This window comes from Rhinoraja longicauda, chromosome 3 (genome assembly GCF_053455715.1).
Source record: "Rhinoraja longicauda isolate Sanriku21f chromosome 3, sRhiLon1.1, whole genome shotgun sequence".
In the NCBI taxonomy this organism is placed as follows: Eukaryota; Metazoa; Chordata; class Chondrichthyes; order Rajiformes; family Arhynchobatidae; genus Rhinoraja; species Rhinoraja longicauda.
In genome coordinates, this window is record NC_135955.1 from 66,046,049 (window position 1) to 66,059,494 (window position 13,446).

The following is a 13,446-nucleotide window of genomic DNA, read 5'->3' on the forward strand; positions in this document are numbered from 1 at the left end:
ATTTCATTTATTTAGGGGTTGTAGACAAGGATGCCCACTATCACCGCTTCTATTTGCCCTTATTATAGAACCACTTGCTGAGAGTATTAGATCAAATCCAGATATTCATGGTTATAACACTAAACATACAACCAATAAAATTTCTTTATATGCGGATGATGTATTAATATACATTACAAATCCAGAAATTAGAATTCCGAATTTATTAAATCTCATAACTCAATTTGGTTCATTTTCAGGTTATAGAATTAACTGGTACAAAAGTGAAATTATGCCAATAATGGAGCACAATCCGGCCATACTTCAACAATTTCTTTTTAAAATTGCCTATGAAAAGTTTAAATATCTTGGAATTTACATGACTAGGAAATATACTTCTTTATTTAAATTAAATTTTCCTCCTTTACTTACTAAATTACACAGAAATATCCAATTTTGGAAAACACTTCCTATATCATTAGTTGGTCGTAGTAATGCTATAATGATGATCTTTCTTCCACAGCTACTATACTTATTTCAAGCAATTCCGATCTATCTTCCAAAAAAGTTTTTTTTAAAAATTGATTCAATTATTACTAATTTTATTTGGGACTACAAGACTCATAGAATAAATAAAAGACATCTATGTAAGTCTAAAACTAATGGAGGAATTGCCTTACCTAACTTCTTATTTTATTATTGGGCGGTTAATATTAAAAATATAACCTGCTGGTTGGATGACACTGATCAACAACCGGATTGGTTAAAGATGGAGAAAGAGGATTGTTTACCATTTGATATTGGTGCGATCCTCTTAGCTCCAATAAATTTAAATAAAAAAACATATGGAGGTAATCCCATTATACTCAGTGTTATCCGTACCTGGAAACAATTAAATCTTACTTTAAAACTGAGTAAATTATCTGCTTTCCTCCCTATTGCGAATAACCCTTCTTTTAAACCGTCGGTCTTAGATAGAGGATTTGCTCAATGGAAAAGTTATGGAATTAAAAGGGTGGGAGATCTTTATCATAAGGGAACTTTTCTTTCTTTTCAGCATTTACAGCAGAAGTACGGTTTACATGTTAATAATTATTTTAGATATTTACAACTTAGAGATTATGTAAAATTACACATGCAAGAATATAAATTTAGAGGTCCAGAAACTCTTGATGTATGCCTGAATCGACATTATAATTCAAATAAATTAATATCCTTTATTTATAATACTCTCCTAGATACTGACATTCCGTCATCAGAATCATATAGACGAGCATGGGAGGACGAATTGAACCAACTCATAATGGAAGATATATGGGATGAAAGTTTACAACATATACACCAATGTTCATTAAATACTAGACATTCCTTAATACAATTTAAAATAATACATAGATTACATTATTCGAAGATGAAATTAAATAGGATTTTTCCTAGTATCTCTCCTATTTGTGATAAATGTCAATTTCAAGAAGCTAATTTAACTCATATTTTCGTAACTTGCATAAAAATGCAAAATTTCTGGTTGGATATTTTTTAAATAGTTTCTAAAGTTATCAATAAGCAATTGGATATGGATCCAAAATTAATTATATTAGGATTATCAGAACATACTATAAACTTTACAACAAGTCAGGTACATTTTCTTGATTACAGTTTAATAACTGCGAAAAAATTAATACTTAAATTTTGGAAAAAACGAATAACCCCCACAATTAAAATGTGGACTACGGAAATGATAGAGACCCTGCATTTGGAAAAAATAAGATTTGCCTTAATTGACAAACCTGATTTATTTTTTAAAATATGGTCTCCATTTATTGAATTTTTAGAAAAGTAAATGGGTTTGACACAGGACTAAAATAAAAATTTAAAATTAAAAGTTGAAACTTGAGTTTAGGGTTGTATGTACAACTGTGGTTATTGTCTCCCGGATTTACCCCCTTTAATTTTTATAGTTATACCTTTTTTTATTTTTTATTCTCTCTTCCCAATAGTTTATAGTTTTTTTTTTCTTTCTTCTTTATTTTTTATTTTCTCTCTTTAAAAATTTAAAAATTGAAGCTATGTAAGAACTTTGTAACAAATTTGTCTTTTATATCTGTACATATGCTTTTCAAAAATAAAAATATTTTAAAAAATAAAATAAAATAAGAAACAAATGCAAGTGTTGTATGCAAGTTATATAAGGTATTATACTTAAATTAACATAGAACCATAGAAAATAGGTGCAGGAGGAGGCCAAATCCCTTCGAGCCAGCACCACCATTCATTGTGATCATGGCTGATCATCTACAATCAGTAGCCTGTGCCTGCCTTCTCTACATATTCCTTGATTCCACTAGCCCCTAGAGGTCTATCTAACTTTTAAATGAATTCAGTGAATTGGCCTCCACTGCCTTCTGTGGCAGAGAATTCCACAAATTCACAACTCTCTGGGTGACAAAGTTTCTTCTCACCTCACTTTTAAATGGCCTCCCCTTTATTCTTAGACTGTGTCCTCTGCTTTGTACATTCCATCCTTCTGTTTAGGTCCGCCTAGACCTATCCTCATGTTATGTTTGATTGGATTGATTTAGCTCTTGTCCACTTTCTCACCAAAGGTCCCAATTATCCAATCAGCCAGATGACCTCCTACATTGCTCCTCACAGTACACCCTGACCTTATCCCAGAGATATACATCTTGTCCTGTCCATTCCTACCTCACTTTCCCTGCAATGTAAAACTGCCATTGGGCCCACTGAAACGTTGTTTTCATTATTGAGTGTCTGGTACTGTGAAATAATGCCACATTTAAAAATTCAATTCTACATTTGGTCTTTTTAAAATAAAAGCTCTTAATTTAGATGCATCACTTCAGCTTGTTGAACATGAGCACAAATGGCAATTGATTTACATACATCTATTTAATTTATGCTCAAACAGGTCAATTGATTGAAACACCACATTCTAGATGAAATCCATCTTCAGTTTAACATGTGAGATTTATCATTTTTGCTTAATGATCCAATAGGCAAGATGGTAGAAATTTGTTATGAAACAGTGGTTCAATAGAAACTTTAATTTAAATATTATGCCAGATGCTATATTCAGGTAAAGCCAGACTGAGCTCAGCTGTGGAAGAGCCAAAGGATTTTTGAACATTAAAGCTAAGTTCAATCAAGTTAATTAACCATTAATAGAGATAGACACAAAGGGCTGGAGTAACTCGGGGGGGCAGGCAATATGAATGGTGCAAGATTAGGAAAAGGGTAGGTGCAATGAGACGTAGGTGTCTTTGTACATCAGTGTCTAAAAGTAAGCATGCAGGTAGAGCAGGCATTGAAGAAAGCTAATGGTAGATTGGCCTTCAGAGTGAGAGGAATTGAGTACAGGAGCAAGAAGGTCCTACTGCAGTTGTACAGGGCCCTGGTAAGATTGTGCTTGGAGTATTGTGTGCAGTTTTGATCTCCTAATTTGAGGAAGGCCATTCTTGCTATTGAGGGAGTGCAGCAAAGGTTCACCGGGTTAATTCCTGGGATGGCGGCATTGACATATGATAAAAGAATGGGTCGACTGGGCTCATATTCACTGGAATTTAGAAGGATGAGAGGGAATCTTAAAGAAACATTCTTAAGGGATTGGATAGGCTAGATGCAGGAATAATGTTCCCCATGTTGAGGGAGTCCAGAACCGGGGGTCTCAGTTTAGGAATAAGGTGTAGGCCATTTAGGACTGAGATGACAAAAAACCTTTTCAGCCACAGAGTTGTGAATCTGTGGCATTCTCTGCCACAGAAAGTAGTGGAGGCCAAATTAACTGGATGTATTCAATAGAGAGTTAGATACAGCTCTTAGGGCTAATGGAATCTAGGGATATGGGGCGTAAGCAGGAACAGGGTACTGATTCTGGATGAACAGCCATGATCACATTGAATGGTGGTGCAGGCTCGAAGGGCCGAATGGCCTACTCCTGCACCTAATTTCTATGTTTCCATGTTTCTATCTCTGGAGAAAAAGGATGGGTGATGTTTCGGGTGGGGTCCCTTCATCCGACTGAAATTGGGGGTTAGGGGCAGCTGGAAATGAGCAAATGATCCCGACCCAAAACGTCGCCCATCATTTTACTCCAATTATGCTGCTTGACCTGCTGAGTCCATCGCTACTTGTGTCATGTGAAAATACTTATCGTTGGATTGTCAGTGAATGAATAAAATAAGGGTAAAAAGCAGGTAGAAAAATAAATTTTTTGTATGATTTGGTCACGAGGTGTGCAAAAGCTGACACTATTAGTTAGATTTAAGGACGTTTCCATGTTCCAATGCACAATTCTGCAAATCCAACAAGTGCAAGAAACTCAGCTTAATCCATGCTCCTAATAGCTTCACCATCACCATATACTACTTGGCTTTATTTCAATTCCTAAATTACAACAAAAGGCAAAGAAAGGGTAATGTTTTCCAGTTCAGACTATAAACCAGACAGACCCTAAAACAGCACTATTTAAAAGTATTAAACTAACCTTAAGCTTTGTGCTGATTGATCTTTTTTAACTGGTGCCAAGCTTCTGCAGGAGTTTTTGTAGAAGTTGTGTGGGAGATACATCTGTGTTCATAATTTCTATATGAACAGATGTTTGCAGATATGGGTAGAGTAGTAAATATTCTCCATTAGAATACAGCATGTCAGGATATCTGAGTAGAGCACCCACAAAAGACAAGGAAGCGGAAGGACATGCAAAAAGGCCAGGAGTGTCATCTTGCTTGGGAAACAACCCTCCAACTTCAACATTAGCACGTAAATGTTCATAAAAGAAACTCACTTAAATCTTTGTTCTGTGTCCAAACCTCTATGCACATGATCCCTTCTATTCAGACCGAGAGATAGCTGCAACATTTTGCACTTTACTGTTGCTGAGGAAGGCAACAGAGCAGAAGGGTGCCTGTGCTTTGTGGAAAACATATACCCTCTTCATAAAGCATTGGCCCTTTATGGTCCAGTTTTCCCCAATATCTAGATTAAACCCACAACAGCAACCTAAAAGAGATTTCTAGCTTCATTCAAACTGATTTAACCTACCACCTGGGACCAAGTCAATTGCACCGACCATCTTGCCATCATTGTAAATGTAAATAACTGGCTTGGAAGCACATTAAGGATATGTTGGAGTTTAAAACAGAAGAGTCCCTTCACACATGCTTTTAGACATTCTTCTTCCATAGAGCCATGCACTTATTGTCACCTATGCCTTGTGATCCTTTCACATTCAGTTTTTACAATAGTGATCAAAGTTGACGTATTAATACACAGATCACATTCGCTGCTGCGGCCATTAATTTGCAAAAATAAGTGCAATGAATGAATGAATGGCACTGGAACGCACTGTCACAATTAAAGCAGAACTCCTCTGGATTTACTCTTATTTAGCAAGGAATGCTTTGAGTATAAATGAAAACACAGAGATAATAATTGGATAAAGGCTCAGAATTTGTGATCTCAGTCTATTAGTTGAGCAATGACTATTAAACAGTTAATATAAGTGAGCAATATGGATGTGGAAATATCACAAGAAAACTCAGATTAAAAATTTCTCAATATGTATTTATCAACAACAATAAATCGCAACAGGTCACTCTCTGCATGAAATGTCCTAGATAGAGCTCTTAATGATAGCGGAGTCAGGGGGTATGGGGAGAAGGCAGGGATGGGGTACTGATTGAGAATGATCAGCCATGATCACATTGAATGGCGGTGCTGGCTCGAAGGGCCGAATGGCCTCCTCCTGCACCTATTGTCTATTGTCTATTGTTTCATTCCTAAATCGAACAATTCTCACATTCAGTGGGAGTCCCATTTACTCCACATGTCCCTTTGACCATGCAGTAAAACACATGCTGGTATGTGATTATTGCAATGAAAGCTGGAAAAATGTATTTCAAGGCATGCTCTGTGTAACTTCAATCCTCATTGCCCCAGTGGTGTAACTCCCTCCCCATCATGCATCCAATCTTCTGCCATCTCTACTCACCCTCTGACAAATCCCAATGCCTTGGCAATACGGTCCATCCACAGTGAATCTCAGTATTTGGCATTCTCTACCTATCTATAGTGAATTATTGTGCTCTTGTTTCTCTATTCAACACGTCATTAGCATTGGAATTTCTATCACTTGCCCCGTTGTAATACCCTCTACGCATTTATTAAGAAAAAAATCCACCAATTCAATTTATCCAGCCCAAAAGAAAATGTTAAATATTGCATGAAACTTGCCCACCTACCAATATTAACAGAAACAATTCTGATTTTGCTTTAAAAAAAATACTGCATAAATCTTGCAGTATTAGCATACATATTCAATTTGCAGAATAGTCAGGTAAAATACAATAATGTTTTTTTTCCCATTTGTTATAAAGAAAAACAGCATTACACAGGAATCCTGGGGCCAATTATGCCTCGCTTTCTGCCTGAAAGCTCAAGCCAATACTTTGGTCATATTGCAATTTACAACTTATTCCATTTTGATTTTTGTTAGTTTTGCAGGTTCGGAAAAGATTGTTTAAATACTATTGCCTCAGGTGGTGGCGAAGTTCCAAATGAGAATCATTACCAAAATTATACAAGGGAAAATCGATTGCTGACTGGCTTCTGTGATAGAAAGGCTATAACCGGGTAGGGGCCACGGTAAAGTAATTTTCAAATGGCACAAACCTTCGTCTTATGCTGAACTAGCGGAAAGCTTTATTCTGCAAAAAGCTGCAGATTGTCTGGACAGTGAAGTAAAAAACTGGCAAATGGAATTTCACCTGGAGAAGTGAAAAGTAATCCATTTTGGGAGAGGCGACAAGGAAGTATGCAATAAATGGTGCAATAAATGGTATAATAAATGGTATAATAAATGGTATGTGCAATAAATGGTAGGATACTGATTCATGTGGAAGTGTATATCAGCAGATCTTTTAAGGGAGCAGTAGAGGGAGAGGTGGCTAAAAAAAATGTTTTCCTTTATTACCCGAAGAATAAAATACAAGGGGGAAGATTTCGCTAGAAATGTATATAGTAATACATAGGTCACAGCTAGAGTACTGTGGACATATCTAGTCAGTAAATAATAAGTGCGATTTCAATGGAGAATATGAAGAGAAGATATTGCCGGGACTAGAAAATTGTCACTATTAGTCTGGGTTGATTTGTTTTCTTGGTGGCAAAAGAGGCTGAAGGGAGTCTAATCCGAGTTGTACAAAAATTAAGAGGGACTGAGATGTAGCACAGAGAAAGGATGTTTCCTGCAGACAGGGCATATATTTAAGTGATGGAAGAATTCGAGAGAGAGAAGAAGAAAGTTTTTCAGCCCAGAGGATGATGGTGATATGGAGCTCATTGCCCGGATGCATGTGGGAGATATATACCTTCACAATTAAATGGCATTTGGATGTGCATTTAGACAATTGTGATGTGCAGAGCTACAGAACTAATTCTAGAAGATAAGATTGAGTTAGGCAGTTCTTTTTTGGCTAATACTAATACAATTGACTGAACGGCTTCCAGTGTTGTACAACTCTATCATGGAGTGGAACTTCACAGACGAGTGCCCCTTGGGCGGCAAGGTGGTTATTGGGCATGCGTAGGCACAGCAGTAGAGTTGCTGCCTTACAGCGCTTACAGCCAGAGACCCGGGTTCAATCTTGACTACAGGTGCTTGTCTGTACGGAATTTGTACATTCTCCCCGTGATCTGCGTGGATTTTCTCCGCGAACTTTTGTTTCCTCCATTACTCCAAAGACATACAGGTTTGTAGGTTAATTGGCTTGGTATAAATGTTTTAAAAAATGGTCCCTAGTGTAGGATAGTGTTAATGTGCCGGCATCGCTAGTCAGTGCGGACTCAATGGGCCGAAAGGCGTGTTTCCGTTCCATATCACTAAACTAAACTAAATAGACCCCAAACCTCGTGGCTCCCAAATCAGTGCCAAAGCTGCATTAAAGCTTTATGTAAAGTGTCAAACTAATTCTGGAAATCACATGTCTTTCTATCGTAGCATCAGTATGCTTAAGTCAATTCAACAGATAAGAGAACAATCCTACATTTTTTTCATATTAGCAAATGATAAATGCATTGCACAGAAATACAATTAGCATACACCATGCTAAGTTTGCCTTATCATATCATATCATATATATACAGCCGGAAACAGGCCTTTTCGGCCCTCCAAGTCCGTGCCGCCCAGTGATCCCCGTACATTAACACTATCCTACACCCACTAGGGACAATTTTTTATTTTTTTTACATTTACCCAGCCAATTAACCTACATACCTGTACGTCTTTGGAGTGTGGGAGGAAACCGAAGATCTCGGAGAAAACCCACGCAGGTCACGGGGAGAACGTACAAACTCCTTACAGTGCAGCACCCGTAGTCAGGATCGAACCTGAGTCTCCGGCGCTGCATTCGCTGTAAAGCAGCAACTCTACCGCTGCGCTACCGTGCCGCCTTGTTTCTATCATTAGTATTAACTATGCTTAATCAGCCCATGTGTAACACTGGTTATTGCAGTTGAACAATAATATTATTCAATTACTTTTTCCATCATTAAAAATAAATTCCAATGTCCTGGAAATTTTGTGCTAATTATTTAATCGTTGTTCTCACTTAACTCCCCTTTAACTCCACTCACTTTCTCAAAATCAAATGTAGTTATGGAAATCTGCATGCACTTCTCTATTTGGGGGTACATGGAACAGTGTTGTTTCATCTCTCAGGATCCCTCCACCACTGAGGTACTTTGATAACCATACTGATCCCCCATCTTGTTCTTGTACAGAGCTCAAAATGTTCTTTCGAACATAGAACAGAACAGCCAGGTTAAACTAATCTCCTCTGCCTGTATGGGATCCATATCCCTCCATTCCTTGCATATCCATGTGTCCATCTAAAAGCCTCTTAAATGCCACTATTGTATCTGCTTGCACCTCCACCACCAATCCTGGCAGTGCATTTCTGGCACCCACCACTCTGTGTAAAATAATTGTCCCGCACATCTCCTTTAAACTTTGCCCCTTTAAGCTGTGCCCTCTAATCTTTGATATTTCCACCCTGAGAAAAAAAATGGTTGCGATCGTCTATACCTCTCATTTTTGCTGTAAATTTTTACCTTGCTCTCATTTTCATCTCCAACTCTCGCCTTCCGGTTCGCAACCTCCTCTCTGTCTCAGGGGATACGTTAGCAAACAATATCCGTGACAGATTTCCAGTTATCTCGGCAAGACTTCCTCTCAGCCCGCTTCCTGCAAGGATACAATTCTATTTTCCTAGTTTCTCTGGCTCCATCAAATCTTTCTCACCATAATCCTCAGCACACTAGTGATTTTCTTTATCCTTAACTATGGTTACCCATAAATGCAGAGCTCTTAAATTTTTCCCATCTTCTACACTTTCAATCTCAACCCTCCTAATATAAACATAGAACATAGAACAGTACGGCACAAAAACAGGCCCTTTGGCCCACATTGTCTGTCGTGAACGTAATGCCAAGACCATCTCTTATCTGCCTGCACACAATTCATATCCTTGCATATCCATATGCCTATCCAAAAGGATTTTAAATGCCACTATCACATCTGGCTTAATCACCACCCCTAGCAACATGTTCCAGGCACTCACCACCCTCTGTGTAAAAAACAAAACTTGCCACACACATCTCTTTGAACTTTGCCCCTCTTACCTTAAAGCTCCCCCTCTCGTTTTTGATTTTTTTCATCCTGGGGAAAAAGGTTCTGACCCTATCTATGCCTCTCATAATTCTATATACTTCTATCATCTTCCAACTACCTCAGGCATTCCAGAGAAAACAATCCAAGTCTCTCCAACCTCTTCCTGTAGATATTACCCTCTAATCCAGGCTTCATTCTCTGCACCTTTTTCAAACCCTCCGCATCCTTCCCATATTAGGGAAACCAGACTGCGTGCAATACTGCAAATGCTGCCTAACCAAAGTCCTGCAAGGCTGCATCAAGAGTTCCTGTCTCTTATATTCAAGCCCCCAACCTATGCAAGCAAGCATACCACACACCTCATTTATCACTCTACCTACTTGTGTTGCCATTTTCAGGGAGCTATGGAGTTGGACCTCAAGATTCCTCTGTACATTAATTCTGTTAAGGGTCTTGCCAACCCTTCTATGTTTACATTCAAGTCACATACACAAATCAAATCACAAGCAGTACAGGTTCCAGCACAGATCCCTGTGGAGCCCCACAGGTTACCGACGTCCAGCTTGAATATCGTCATTCCACCTGATTTCTATCAGTAACCCTTTTCTGAATCCATATGACAATGCCACTGTTCGAGTGCCCTTAACTTAACTCTTTGGCTTCCACATTCAACAGTTTAATCTTTTACAATCATCGTAATGAGTTTCCACCAAACACATCTCCCCCACCTCTCCTTTTAGCATTCTGGTAATTGTCAGCACCAATGTGCTCTCTCTGAGAGATATCATATGCAGATTGGAGACAATATCCAGAGTTGTTAGCCAAAAGTACTTCAAACTGCCATTTGCTTGCCATTTAAATTATTCATCCCACTCTCACTTTAACCTCTACTTGCCCTCTTGGCCCATCCCAATGAATCCCAATGCAAACTCAATAAATATCTTCTCATATTCTACCTAAACATGTAACAACCCTCAGGACTCCATATTAGATAATGAGTTTCCGATTTGTGTACAAATTGGCCAGTTGTGATAAAAAATCATAAAGCAGTCATGTTACTCATTTTTCTCAACGAATGCAGTTGACCCATTCAATATTTCAAGTTTTCTCTTTTATTTTTATAATTCCAGCAACTGCAGAGTTCATTATTGCATGCTCCTTCCACCTCCCTCATCATTCATCTCATTTCTTCATGCCAGATCTGCTGTGATTAACAAGCCTTCAACACTTTACCTCAACCACAATTATTTGCATTATTCAATCTTTCTTGATCACCACCTTATTACGGATGCATAGGAAGGAACAGCAGATGCTGGTTTAAACCAAAGATGGACACAAAATGCTGGAGTAATTCAGTGGGACAAGCAGCATCTCTGGACAGAAGGAATGGGTGATGTTTTAGGTTGAGATGTCGGAAGAAGGGCCTCGACCAAGAACTTCACCCATTCCTTCTCTCCAGATATGCTGCCTGTCCCACCGAGTTACTCCAGCATTTTGAGTCTACCCTATTCCAGATATTCCTTTTGTTACTTTCACCCATCCCACATCTCAACAATTGAAAATGATGCTTGCTTTTTAACTCTTTTCTGGTCATGATTACTAAAAATTTGTGCAAAACTTAAAGTGTTGGAGTGACTCCATAGGTCAGGCAGCATCCATGGATGAAATGGATAGGTGACTTTTCGGGTCGGGTCCCTTCTTGTGATTGAAGGTTCCCAACCTGAAATGTCACCGATCCATTCCCTCCACAGATGCTACCTGGGCCATGGAGTTACTCCAGCACGTCGGGTTTTGCTCAAGATTCTAGCATCTGCAGTTCCTTGTGTCTCTACCTAAAACATGAGCTATCTTTGGTGCTCCACAGATGTTGACCGACTCATTTCCATAATTCGGTTTGTATTTCATTTGAAAGTTCAAAATACCCAATTGCGACTGCTTTCAAAGACTAATACAACATCCACATACTGCAATCCAGATAGTGCAATTTCACATCGACACGTTAGAATTATCTTGAAAACAAACAAATAGGAAAATCAGTAATTTGCCAGTGTGACTTAATGATAAGCCCAATGTAAAGAAGTTTAATTGAATTTGAGGGTAGATGTGCATTTCTGGCTTGACTGACTGTGCCATTATACCTTCAGATAAAGATATCTTGCTGGAAACAGAAGAGAGTTCAGCGATGGAGTATGGACAATCATTTTACTCAAGGTAAAAGATCCATTAGGAGGTAGTGATCATAATATGATAAGTTTTAAACTACAATTTGAAAGAGAGAAAGGAAAATCGGAAGTGTCAGCACTACAGTTGAACAAAGGGGACTAAGGAGGCATGAGGGAGGAGCTGGCCAGATTGACTGGAAAGAGATCCTAGCAGGGAAGACGGTGAAACAACAATGGCAGGTATTACTGGGAATAATACAGAAGGTGCAGGATCAGTTCATTCCAAAGAGGAAGAAAGATTCTAAAGGGAGTAAGAGGCGACTGTGGCTAAGAAGGGAAGTCAAGGACAGTATAAAAATAAAAGTGAAGACGTATAACATAGCAAAGATGAGCGGGAAGCCAGAGGATTGGGAATCTTTTAAAGAGCATCAGAAGATAACTAAAAAGGCAATACGGGGAGAAAAGATGAGGTACAAAGGTAAGCTAGCCAAGAGGAAGAAATGCACATCTCCAAATTCAGGGACAGTTTCTTCCCACTGTTATCAGGCAACTGAACCATCCTACCAACAACTGGAGAGCAATCCTGAGCTACCATCTACCTCATTGGAGACCCCTGGACTATCTTTGATCGGACTTTTCTGGACTTTATCTTGCACTAAAAGTTATTCATGTTATTCCCTTTATCATGTATCTGTGCACTGTAGATGGCTTGGTTGTAATCACATATTGTATTTCCACTGACTGGTTAGCACCTCTGTACATATCACAATAAACTAAATTCAACTCAACCCATCCAGTTCATTTCCAATCTGTTGTAGAGTTAGCCGACCTCAGTTGCATCATGGTTTAAACTCAAAACTTTTCTTTGCCAGCTGAAGCTAGGATTAAAGTGGAAGAATGTGTCATGAAGACCTTCGGTTCTTGATAGTTTTTCAGCAATCTTTGTTGGCAAATGCAACTGTGCAGTCAAAACTTTACAGCACAAACATGGCCATTCAGCCCATACAGGAAGCTTTTTGACAGCCAGTTAGAGCAAGGTTAGGGTAAATTCCAAAGGTTTTATTGTTGAATAGTTTCTATTTCTCAGTAAGGTGTGACTATTTGAACTACACAGAGACCACCACTAGTCAGATATTTAAATAATCAAAAGTGAACACAAGAGAAAAATTGCAAGCCAAATAAAACTTTCCACACAAAGATCAGTCTCCATATCCTCCTAGCAGTGATAGCACAAATGGCAACCATGCAGTGGAAAAATGCGGAAAGCATATTTATAATCAGAACATAGGGCTGATCTCATGTGACTTAACCTTCTCACCACACTGACCTAACATTTCAATTTTAAACAAAAAAAATTCTGAACGATAATCTCCAATTAGTGCCATCAAATCAGGGTCATTGACAAAACCATATCCATTGGGAACTGGGTTTAAACAGCCCAAAGCAATTTCACTTAAGCTCTTCACTAAATGTCAGAAATTGAAGATTTTCATTGCACTCGTTTTAATTGGATTTAATAATAAAAGAAAACATTTAATTATACAATCACTGTATTTGTATTTTTAAGAAAAGATAATGGGCTATCAATCAGGGTTAGATTTCAAGGACAGATATTTTGTA

General features: G+C 38.3%; 1 protein-coding gene across 2 annotated transcripts in view; it reads right to left on the reverse strand.

Moving 5' to 3' along the window:
• Positions 1-13,446, reverse strand: part of prr16 (proline rich 16) — a 187,523-nt gene that overhangs the window by 143,617 nt on the left and 30,460 nt on the right. The window lies entirely within an intron of this gene.